Genomic DNA, 10,475 nt, shown 5'->3' on the forward strand with positions numbered 1-10,475 from the left:
GAGAAGTGGGACAGAGAGAGAGAGAACCTGGAGAGAAGGAGTGGGAGAGAGGGAGAGAGAAAGAGAACTAGAGAGGAGTGAGACAGAGAGACAAAGAGAACCTGGAGAGGAGTGAGACAGAGAGAGAGAACCTGGAGAGAAGGAGTGGGGGGGGAGAGAGAGAGAACCTGGAGAAGTGGGACAGAGAGAGAGAGAACCTGGAGAGAAGGAGAGAGAGAACCTGGAGAGAAGGAGTGAGACAGAGAGAGAGAGAACCTGGAGAGAGGGAGTGGGACAGAGAGAGAGAACCTGGAGAGAAGGAGTGAGGGAGAGAGAGAGAACCTGGAGTGAAGGAGTGGGACAGAGAAGAAGAGAGAGAGAGAGAACCTGGAGAGAAGGAATGGGACAGAGAGAGAGAAAACCTGGAGAGGAATGGGACAGAGAGAGAGAAAACCTGGAGAGGAATGGGACAGAGAGAGAGAAAACCTGGAGAGGAGTGGGACAGAGAGAGAGAAAACCTGGAGAGGAGTGGGACAGAGAGAGAGAAAAACCTGGAGAGGAGTGGGACAGAGAGAAGGGAGTGGGACAGAGAGAGAGAGAGAGAGAACCTGGAGAGAAGGAGTGGGACAGAGAGAGAGAGAACCTGGAGAGAAGGAGTGGGACAGAGAGAGAGAGAACCTGGAGAGAAGGAGTGGGACAGAGAGAGAGAGAACCTGGAGAGAAGGAGTGGGACAGAGAGAGAGAGAACCTGGAGAGAAGGAGTGGGACAGAGAGAGAGAGAACCTGGAGAGAAGGAGTGGGACAGAGAGAGAGAGAACCTGGAGAGAAGGAGTGGGACAGAGAGAGAGAGAACCTGGAGAGAAGGAGTGGGACAGAGAGAGAGAGAACCTGGAGAGAAGGAGTGGGACAGAGAGAGAGAGAGAGAACCTGGAGAGAAGGAGTGGGAGAAAGAGAGAGAACCTGGAGAGAAGGAGTGGGAGAAAGAGAGAGAACCTGGAGAGAAGGAGTGAGAGAGAGAGAGAAAGAACTTGAAGAGGAGTGGGAGAGAGAGAACCTGGAGAGAAGGAGTGGGAGAAAGAGAACCTGGAGAGAAGGAGTGGGACAGAGAGAGAGAAAACCTGGAGAAGGAGTGGGACAGAGAGAGAGAAAACCTGGAGAGGAGTGGGACAGAGAGAGAGAAAAACCTGGAGAGGAGTGGGACAGAGAGAAGGGAGTGGGACAGAGAGAGAGAGAGAGAACCTGGAGAGAAGGAGTGGGACAGAGAGAGAGAGAACCTGGAGAGAAGGAGTGGGACAGAGAGAGAGAGAACCTGGAGAGAAGGAGTGGGACAGAGAGAGAGAGAACCTGGAGAGAAGGAGTGGGACAGAGAGAGAGAGAACCTGGAGAGAAGGAGTGGGACAGAGAGAGAGAGAACCTGGAGAGAAGGAGTGGGACAGAGAGAGAGAGAACCTGGAGAGAAGGAGTGGGAGAAAGAGAGAGAACCTGGAGAGAAGGAGTGAGAGAGAGAGAGAACCTGGAGAGACTGAATGGGGGGATGAAGGGGGACTGAACCTGGAGAGAGGGAGTGGGGGACTGAACCTGGAGAGAGGGAGTGGGGGACTGAACCTGGAGAGAGGGAGTTGTGGACTGAAACTGGAGAGAGGGAGTGGGGGACTGAACCTGGAGAGAGGGAGTGGGGGACTGAACCTGGAGAGAGGGAGTTGTGGACTGAAACTGGAGAGAGGGAGTGGGGGACTGAACCTGGAGAGAGGGAGTGGGGGAGAGAACCTGGAGAGAGGGAGTGGGGGAGAGAGGGAGAACCTGAAGAGAGGGAGTGGGGGAGAGAGGGAGAGAACCTGGAGACGGGGAGTGGGGGAGAGAACCTGGAGAGAGGGATTGGGGGAGAGAACCTGAGAGAGGGAGTGGGGGGGAGAGAGAGAGAGAGAGACTACCTGGAAGGACGGGGTGGGAGGGGGGGAAGAGAGGGGGAGGGGGGGAAGAGAGGGGGAGGGGGGGAAGAGAGGGGGAGGGGGGGAAGAGAGGGGGAGGGGGGGAAGAGAGGGGGAGGGGGGGAAGAGAGGGGGAGGGGGGGAAGAGAGGGGGAGGGGGGGAATAGGGGGAAGAGAGGGGGAGGGGGGGAATAGGGGGAAGAGAGGGGGAGGGGGGGAAGAGAGGGGGAGGGGGGAAGAGAGGGGGAGGGGGGAAGAGAGGGGGAAGGGGGAGGGGGGGGGAGGGGGGGGAAGAGAGGGGGAGGGGGGGAAGAGAGGGGGAGGGGGGGAATAGGGGGAAGAGAGGGGGAGGGGGGGAATAGGGGGAAGAGAGGGGGAGGGGGGGAATAGGGGGAAGAGAGGGGGAGGGGGGGAATAGGGGGAAGAGAGGGGGAGGGGGGGAATAGGGGGAAGAGAGGGGGAGGGGGGGAATAGGGGGAAGAGAGGGGGAGGGGGGGAATAGGGGGAAGGGGGAGGGGGGGAAGAGAGGGGGAGGGGGGGAAGAGAGGGGGAGGGGGGAAGAGAGGGGGGAGGAGGGGGGGAAGAGAGGGGGAGGGGGGAAGAGAGGGGGGAGGAGGGGGGGAAGAGAGGGGGAGGGGGGAAGAGAGGGGGAGGGGGGAAGAGAGGGGGAGGGGGGAAGAGAGGGGGAGGGGGAAGGGGGAAGAGAGGGGGAGGGGGGAAGAGAGGGGGGGAGGAGGGGGGGAAGAGAGGGGGAGGGGGGAAGAGAGGGGGGGAGGAGGGGGGGAAGAGAGGGGGAGGGGGGAAGAGAGGGGGAGGGGGAGGGGGGAAGAGAGGGGGAGGGGGGAAGAGAGGGGGAGGGGGAAGGGGGAAGAGAGGGGGAGGGGGGGAAGGGGGAAGAGAGGAGGAGGGGGGGAAGAGGGGGGAAGGGGGAGGAGAGGGGGAGGGGAAGGGGGAAGAGAGGAGGAGGGGGGGAAGAGGGGGGAAGGGGGAGGAGAGGGGGAGGGGGAGGGGGGAAGAGAGGGGGAGGGGGGGAAGGGGGAGGGGGGAAGAGGGAGGGGGGAAGGGGGAGGGGGGAAGGGGGAGGGGGGGAAGAGAGGGGGAGGGGGGGAAGGGGGAGGGGGGAAGGGGGAAGAGAGGGGGAGGGGGGGAAGAGAGGGGGAGGGGGGGAAGGGGGAGGGGGGAAGGGGGGGGGAGGGGGGGAAGGGGGAGGGGGGAAGGGGGAGGGAGGGGGGGAAGGGGGAGGGGGGAAGAGGGGGGGAGGGGGGGAAGAGAGGGGGAGGGGGGAAGAGAGGGGGAGGGGGGGAAGGGGGAGGGGGGAAGAGAGGGGGAGGGGGGAAGAGAGGGGGAGGGGGGAAGAGAGGGGGAGGGGGGAGGGGGGAAGGGGGAGGGGGGAAGAGAGGGGGAGGGGGGAAGAGAGGGGGAGGGGGGGAAGGGGGAGGGGGGAAGAGAGGGGGAGGGGGAAGAGAGGGGGAGGGGGAAGAGAGGGGGAGGGGGAAGAGAGGGGGAGGGGGAGGAGAGGGGGAAGGGGGAAGGGAGGGGGAAGGGGGAAGAGAGGGGGGGAAGGGGGAAGAGAGGGGGGGGAGGGGGAAGGGGGAAGAGGGGGGGAGGGGGGAAGAGAGGGGGAGGGGGGAAGGGGGAGGGGGAAGAGAGGGGGAGGGGGGGAAGGGGGAGGGGGGAAGAGAGGGGGAGGGGGGGAAGGGGGAGGGGGGAAGAGAGGGGGAGGGGGGGAAGGGGGAGGGGGGAAGAGAGGGGGAGGGGGGGGAGGGGGAAGAGAGGGGGAGGGGGAGGAGAGGGGGAAGGGGGAAGGGAGGGGGAAGGGGGAAGAGAGGGGGAAGAGAGGGGGAAGGGGGAAGAGAGGGGGGGGAGGGGGAAAGGGGAAGAGAGGGGGAGGGGGGGAAGGGAGGGGGAGGGGGGGAAGGGAGGGGGAGGGGGGGAAGGGAGGGGGAGGGGGGGGAAGAGAGGGGGAGAGGGGGGAAGAGAGGGGGAGGGGGAAGAGAGGGGGAGAGGGGGGAAGAGAGGGGGAGGGGGAAGAGAGGGGGAGGGGGGGAAGAGAGGGGGAGGGGGGGAAGGGAGGGGGAGAGAGGGGGAGGGAGGGGGGGGGAAGGGAGGGGGAGGGGGGGAAGGGAGGGGGGGAGGAAGGGAGGGGGGGAAGGGAGGGGGAAGAGAGGGGGAGGGGGAAAGGGGGGGGGAAGAGAGGGGGAAAGGGGGGGGGAAGAGAGGGGGAGGGGGGGGAAGAGAGGGGGAGGGGGGGGAAGAGAGGGGGAGGGGGAAGAGAGGGGGAGGGGGAAGAGAGGGGGAAGGGGAAGATAGGGGGAGAGGGGGAAGGGAGGGGGAGAGGGGGAAGGGAGGGGGAGAGGGGGAAGGGAGGGGGAGGGGGGAAGAGAGGGGAGGAGGGGGGGGAAGAGAGGGGGGGAAGAGAGGGGGGAGGGGGAGGGGGGGAAGAGAGGGGGGGAGGGGGAGGGGGGGAAGAGAGGGGGAGGGGGGAAGAGAGGGGGGGAGGGGGAGGGGGGAAGAGAGGGGGGGAGGGGGAGGGGGGAAGAGAGGGGGGGAGGGGGAGGGGGGGAAGAGAGGGGGGGAGGGGGAGGGGGGGAAGAGAGGGGGGGAGGGGGAGGGGGGAAGAGAGGGGGAGGGGGAGGGGGGAAAGGGGGGAAGAGAGGGGAGGGGGGAAGAGAGGGGAGGGAGGGGGGGGAGAAGGGAGGTGGGGAAGAGAGGGGGGGAAAGGGGGAGGGGGGAAGAGAGGGGGGGAAAGGGGGAGGGGGAGGGGGGAAGAGAGGGGGGGAAAGGGGGAGGGGGGAAGAGAGGGGGGGAAAGGGGGAGGTGGGAAGAGAGGGGGGGAAAGGGGGAGGGGGAGGGGGGAAGAGAGGGGGGGAAAGGGGGGGAGGGGAGGGGGAAAGGGGGGGGAGGGGAGGGGGGGAAGAGCGGGGGGAGGGGGAGGGGGGGAGAGGGAGGGGAGAGGGGGGGAAAGGGGGAGGGGGAGGGGGGGAAAGGGGGGGAGGGGAGGGGGGGGGGGAAAGGGGGGGAGGGGAGGGGGGGAAGAGCGGGGGGAGGGGGAGGGGGGGAAAGGGAGGGAGGGGAGGGGGGGAAGAGAGGGGGAGGGGAGAGGGGGGGAAAGGGGGAGGGGGGAAGAGAGGGGGGAAAAGGGGGAGGGGGGAAGAGAGGGGGGAAAGGGGGAGGGGGAGGGGGGAAGAGAGGGGGGGAAAGGGGGAGGCGGGAAGAGAGGGGGGGGGAAGAGAGGGGGGGAAAGGGGGAGGGGGAGGGGGAAGAGAGGGGGGGGAAGAGGGGGGAGGGGGAGGGGGGGAAGTGAGGGGGAGGGGGGGAGGGGGGAGGGGGAGGGGGGGGGAAAGGGAGGGAGGGGAGGGGGGGAAGAGAGGGGGAGGGGGGAAGAGAGGGGGAGGGGAAGAGAGGGGGAGGGGGGAAGAGAGGGGGAGGGGGGAAGAGAGGGGGGGAAAGGGGGAGGGGGGAGGGGGAAGAGAGGGGGGGAAAGGGGGAGGCGGGAAGAGAGGGGGGGGAAGAGAGGGGGGGAAAGGGGGAGGGGGGAAGAGAGGGGGGGAAAGGGGGAAGGGGGGGGGGAAGAGAGGGGGGGGAAGAGAGGGGGAGGGGGGAGGGGGAGGGGGGGAAAGGGAGGGAGGGGAGGGGGGGAAGAGAGGGGGAGGGGGGAAGAGAGGGGGAGGGGAAGAGAGGGGGAGGGGGAGGGGGGAAGAGAGGGGGAGGGGGGAAGAGAGGGGGAGGGGAAGAGAGGGGGAGGGGGAGGGGGGAAGAGAGGGGGAGGGGGGGAAGAGAGGGGGAGGGGGGAAGAGAGGGGGAGGGGAAGAGAGGGGGAGGGGGAGGGGGGAAGAGAGGGGGAGGGGGGGAAGAGAGGGGGGGGAGGGGGAGGGGGGGAAGGAGGGGGAAGAGAGGGGGGGAGGGGGGAAAGGGGCAGGAAGAGAGGGGGGGAGGGGGGAAAGGGGCAGGAAGAGAGGGGGGGGAGGGGGAAAGGGGCAGGGAAGAGAGGGGGAGGGGGGGAAGAGAGGGGGAGGGGGGAGAGAGGGGAGGGGGGAGAGAGGCGAGGGGGAGGGGGGAAAGGGGCAGGAAGAGAGGGGGGGAGGGGGGAAAGGGGCAGGAAGAGAGGGGGGGAGGGGGGAAAGGGGCAGGAAGAGAGGGGGGGGAGGGGGAAAGGGGCAGGGAAGAGAGGGGGGGGGGAAGAGAGGGGGAGGGGGGAGAGAGGGGGAGGGGGGGAGAGAGGCGGGGGGGAGGGGGGGAGGGAGGGGAGGGAGGGGAGGGGGGGAGAGAGGGGGAGGGGGGGGAGAGAGGGGGACGGGGGGGAGAGAGGGGGAGGGGGGGAGAGAGGGGGAGGGGGGGGAGAGAGGGGGAGGGGGGGGAGAGAGGGGGACGAGGGGGAGGGGGGGGAGAGAGGGGGACGGGGGGGAGAGAGGGGGAGGGGGGGGAGAGAGGGGGAGGGGGGGGAGAGAGGGGGAGGGGGGGGAGAGAGGGGGACGGGGGGAGAGAGGGGGACGGGGGGGAGAGAGGGGGAGGGGGGGGAGAGAGGGGGACGGGGGGGAGAGAGGGGGAGGGGGGGGAGAGAGGGGGGCGGGGGGGAGAGAGGGGGAGGGGGGGGAGAGAGGGGGAGGGGGGGGAGAGAGGGGGAGGGGGGGAGAGAGGGGGAGGGGGGGGGAGAGAGGGGGAGGGGGGAAGAGAGGGGGAAAGGGGCGGGAAGAGAGGGGGGGAGGGGGGAAAGGGGCGGGGAAGAGAGGGGGAGGGGGGAGAAGGAGTGGGACAGAGAGAGAACCTGGAGAGAAGGAGCGAGACAGAGAGAGAGAGAACCTGGAGAGACTGAATGGGGGGATGAGGGGGGATGAAGGGGGACTGAACCTGGAGAGAGAGAGTGGGGGACTGAACCTGGAGAGAGGGAGTGGGGGAGAGAGGGAGAACCTGAAGAGAGGGAGTGGGGGAGAGAGGGAGAGAACCTGGAGACGGGGAGTGGGGGAGAGAACCTGGAGAGGGGGACTGGGGGAGAGAACCTGGAGAGAGGGATTGGGGGAGAGAACCTGAGAGAGGGAGTGGGGGGGGCGAGAGAGAGAGACTACCTGGAAGGACGGGGTGGGAGGGGGGGAAGAGAGGGGGAGGGAGGGAAGAGAGGGGGAGGGGGGGAAGAGAGGGGGAGGAGAAAGAGGGGGGAAGAGAGGGGGAGGAGAAAGAGGGGGAGGGGGGAAAGGGGGGGTGAAGAGAGGGGGAAGAGAGGGGGAAGGGGGAGGGGGGGAAGAGAGGGGGAAGGGGGAGGGGAAGAGAGGGGGAGGGGGAAGAGAGGGGGAAGGGGGAGGGGGGGAAGAGAGGGGGAAGGGGAGGGGGGGAAGAGAGGGGGAAGGGGGAGGGGGGGAAGAGAGGGGGAAGGGGAGGGGGGGAAGAGAGGGGGAAGGGGAGGGGGGGAAGAGAGGGGGAAGGGGAGGGGGGGAAGAGAGGGGGAAGGGGGAGGGGGGGAAGAGAGGGGGAAGGGGGAGGGGGAAGAGAGGGGGAAGGGGGAGGGGGGAAGAGAGGGGGAAGGGGGAGGGGGAAGGGAGGGGGGGAAGGGAGGGGGGAGGGGGGGAAGGGAGGGGGGAGGGGGGAAGAGAGGGGGAGGGGGGGAAGAGAGGGGGAGGGGGGAAAGGGGGGGGGAAGAGAGGGGGGTGGGAAGAGAGGGGGAGGGGGGAAGAGAGGGGGGGGGGAAGAGAGGGGGAGGGGGGAAAGGGGGGGGGAAGAGAGGGGGAGGGGGGAAAGGGGGGGGGAAGAGAGGGGGAGGGGGGAAAGGGGGGGGAAGAGAGGGGGAGGGGGGAAAGGGGGGGGAAGAGAGGGGGAGGGGGGAAAGGGGGGGGAAGAGAGGGGGAGGGGGGAAGGGGGGGAAGAGAGGGGGAGGGGGGAAAGGGGGGGAAGAGAGAGGGGGAGGGGGGGGAAGAGAGGGGGAGGGGGGGAAGAGAGGGGGAGGGGGAAAGGGGGGGGAAGAGAGGGGGAGGGGGGAAGAGAGGGGGAGGGGGGAAAGGGGGGGGAAGAGAGGGGGGAAAGGGGCGGGGAAGAGAGGGGGGTGGGGGGAAGAGAGGGGGAGGGGGGAAAGGGGCGGGGAAGAGAGGGGGGTGGGGGGAAAGGGGCGGGGGGGAGGGGGGAAAGGGGCGGGGAAGAGAGGGGGAGGGGGGGAAGAGAGGGGGGGGGGAAGAGAGGGGGGAGGGGGGAAGGGGCGGGGGGGAGGGGGGAAAGGGGCGGGGAAGAGAGGGGGGTGGGGGGAAAGGGGCGGGGGGGAGGGGGGAAATGGGCGGGGAAGAGAGGGGGAGGGGGAAGAGAGGGGGAGGGGGGAGAGAGGGCGAGGGGGGGAGAGGGGGGGAAGAGAGGGGGGGAAGAGGGGGGGAGGGGGGAAGAGAGGGGGAGGGGGGGAAGAGAGGGGGAGGGGGGGAAGAGAGGGGGAGGGGGGAAGAGAGGGGGAGGGGGGAAGTGGGTGGGGGAAGAGAGGGGGAGGGGGGGAAGAGAGGGGGAGGGGGGGAAGTGGGTGGGGGAAGTGGGTGGGGGAAGAGAGGGGGAGGGGGGGAAGAGAGGGGGAGGGGGGGAAGAGAGGGGGAAAGGAGGGGGAGGGGGGAAGAGAGGGGGGGAGGGGGAGGGGGGAAGAGAGGGGGGGAGGGGGAGGGGGGGAAGAGGGGGGGGAGGGGGGGAAGAGAGGGGGGGAGGGGGAGGGGGGAAGAGGGGGGAGGGGGGAAGAGGGGGGGAGGGGGAGGGGGGAAGAGAGGGGGAGGGGGAGGGGGGGAAGAGAGGGGGAGGGGGGAAGAGAGGGGAGGGGGGGGAGAAGGGAGGTGGGGAAGAGAGGGGGGGAAAGGGGGGGGGGGGGGAAGGGGGGGGGGGGAAGAGAGGGGGGGAAAGGGGGAGGGGGGAAGAGAGGGGGGGGAAGAGAGGGGGGGAAAGGGGGGGAGGGGGAGGGGGGAAAGGGGGGAGGGGAGGGGGGGAAAGGGAGGGAGGGGAGGGGGGGGAAGAGAGGGGGAGGGGGAGGGGGGAAGAGAGGGGAGGGGGAGGGGGGAAGAGGGGGGGAGGGGGAGGGGGGAAGAGAGGGGGAGGGGGGGGAAGAGAGGGGGAGGGGGGGAAGAGAGGGGGGGAGGGGGAAGAGAGAGGGGGGAGGGGGAAGAGAGGGGGGAAAGGGGCAGGAAGAGAGGGGGGGAGGGGGGAAAGGGGCAGGAAGAGAGGGGGGGGAGGGGGAAAGGGGCAGGGAAGAGAGGGGGAGGGGGGGGAAGAGAGGGGGAGGGGGGAGAGAGGCGAGGGGGAGGGGGGAAAGGGGCAGGAAGAGAGGGGGGGAGGGGGGAAAGGGGCAGGAAGAGAGGGGGGGGAGGGGGAAAGGGGCAGGGAAGAGAGGGGGAGGGGGGGAAGAGAGGGGGAGGGGGGAGAGAGGGGGAGGGGGGAGAGAGGCGGGGGGGAGGGGGGAGAGAGGCGGGGGGGAGGGGGGAGAGAGGGGGAGGGGGGAGAGAGGCGGGGGGGAGGGGGGGAGAGCGGGGAGGGGGGGAGAGAGGGGAGGGAGGGGAGGGGGGGAGAGAGGGGAGGTGGGGGAGAGAGGGCGAGGTGGGGGAGAGAGGGGGAGGGGGGGAGAGAGGGGGAGGGGGGGAGAGAGGGGAGGGGGGGGAGAGAGGGGAGGGGGGGGAGAGAGGGGGAGGGGGGGGGAGAGGGGGAGGGGGGGGGAGAGGGGGAGAGGGGGGGGGAAGAGAGGGAGAGAGGGGGAGGAGGGGGAGGGGGGGAGAGAGGGGGGAGGGGGGGAGAGAGGGGGAGGGGGGGGGAGAGAGGGGGAGGGGGGGGAGAGAGGGGAGGGGGGGGGAGAGAGGGGGAGGGGGGGGGAGGGGGGGGGAGGGGGGGAGGGGGGGAGAGAGGGAGGGGGGGAGGGGGGGGGAGGGGGGGAGGGGGGGGGGAGGGGGAGAGAGGGGAGGGGGGGAAGGAGAGGGGGAAGGGGAGGGGAAGAGAGGGGGGGAGGGGGGAAGAGAGGGGGAGGGGGGAGAAGGAGTGGGACAGAGAGAGAACCTGGAGAGACTGAATGGGGGATGAAGGGGGACTGAACCTGGAGAGAGAGAGTGGGGGACTGAACCTGGAGAGAGGGAGTGGGGGAGAGAGGGAGAGAACCTGGAGACGGGGAGTGGGGGAGAGAACCTGGAGAGGGGGACTGGAGAGAGAACCTGGGAGAGGGATTGGGGGAGAGAACCTGAGAGAGGGAGTGGGGGGGGCGAGAGAGAGAGAGAGAGACTACCTGGAAGGACGGGGTGGGAGGGGGGGAAGAGAGGGGAGGGAGGGAAGAGAGGGGGAGGGGGGGAAGAGAGGGGGAGGGGGGAAGAGAGGGGAGGAGAAAGAGGGGGGAAGAGAGGGGGAGGAGAAAGAGGGGGGAAGAGAGGGGGAGGAGAAAGAGGGGGAGGGGGGAAAGGGGGGGGAAGAGAGGGGAAAGGGGGAGGGGGGGAAGAGAGGGGGAAGGGGGAGGGGGAAGAGAGGGGGAGGGGGAAGGGAGGGGGAAGAGAGGGGGAGGGGGAAGAGAGGGGGAAGGGGAGGGGGGGAAGAGAGGGGAAGGGGAGGGGGGAAGAGAGGGGAAGGGGAGGGGGGGAAGAGAGGGGG

The sequence above is a fragment of the Chiloscyllium plagiosum genome, unplaced genomic scaffold (assembly GCF_037043375.1).
Source record: "Chiloscyllium plagiosum isolate Xiang-an unplaced genomic scaffold, Cpla_swu_hap1 HiC_scaffold_8, whole genome shotgun sequence".
NCBI lineage: Eukaryota > Metazoa > Chordata > Chondrichthyes > Orectolobiformes > Hemiscylliidae > Chiloscyllium > Chiloscyllium plagiosum.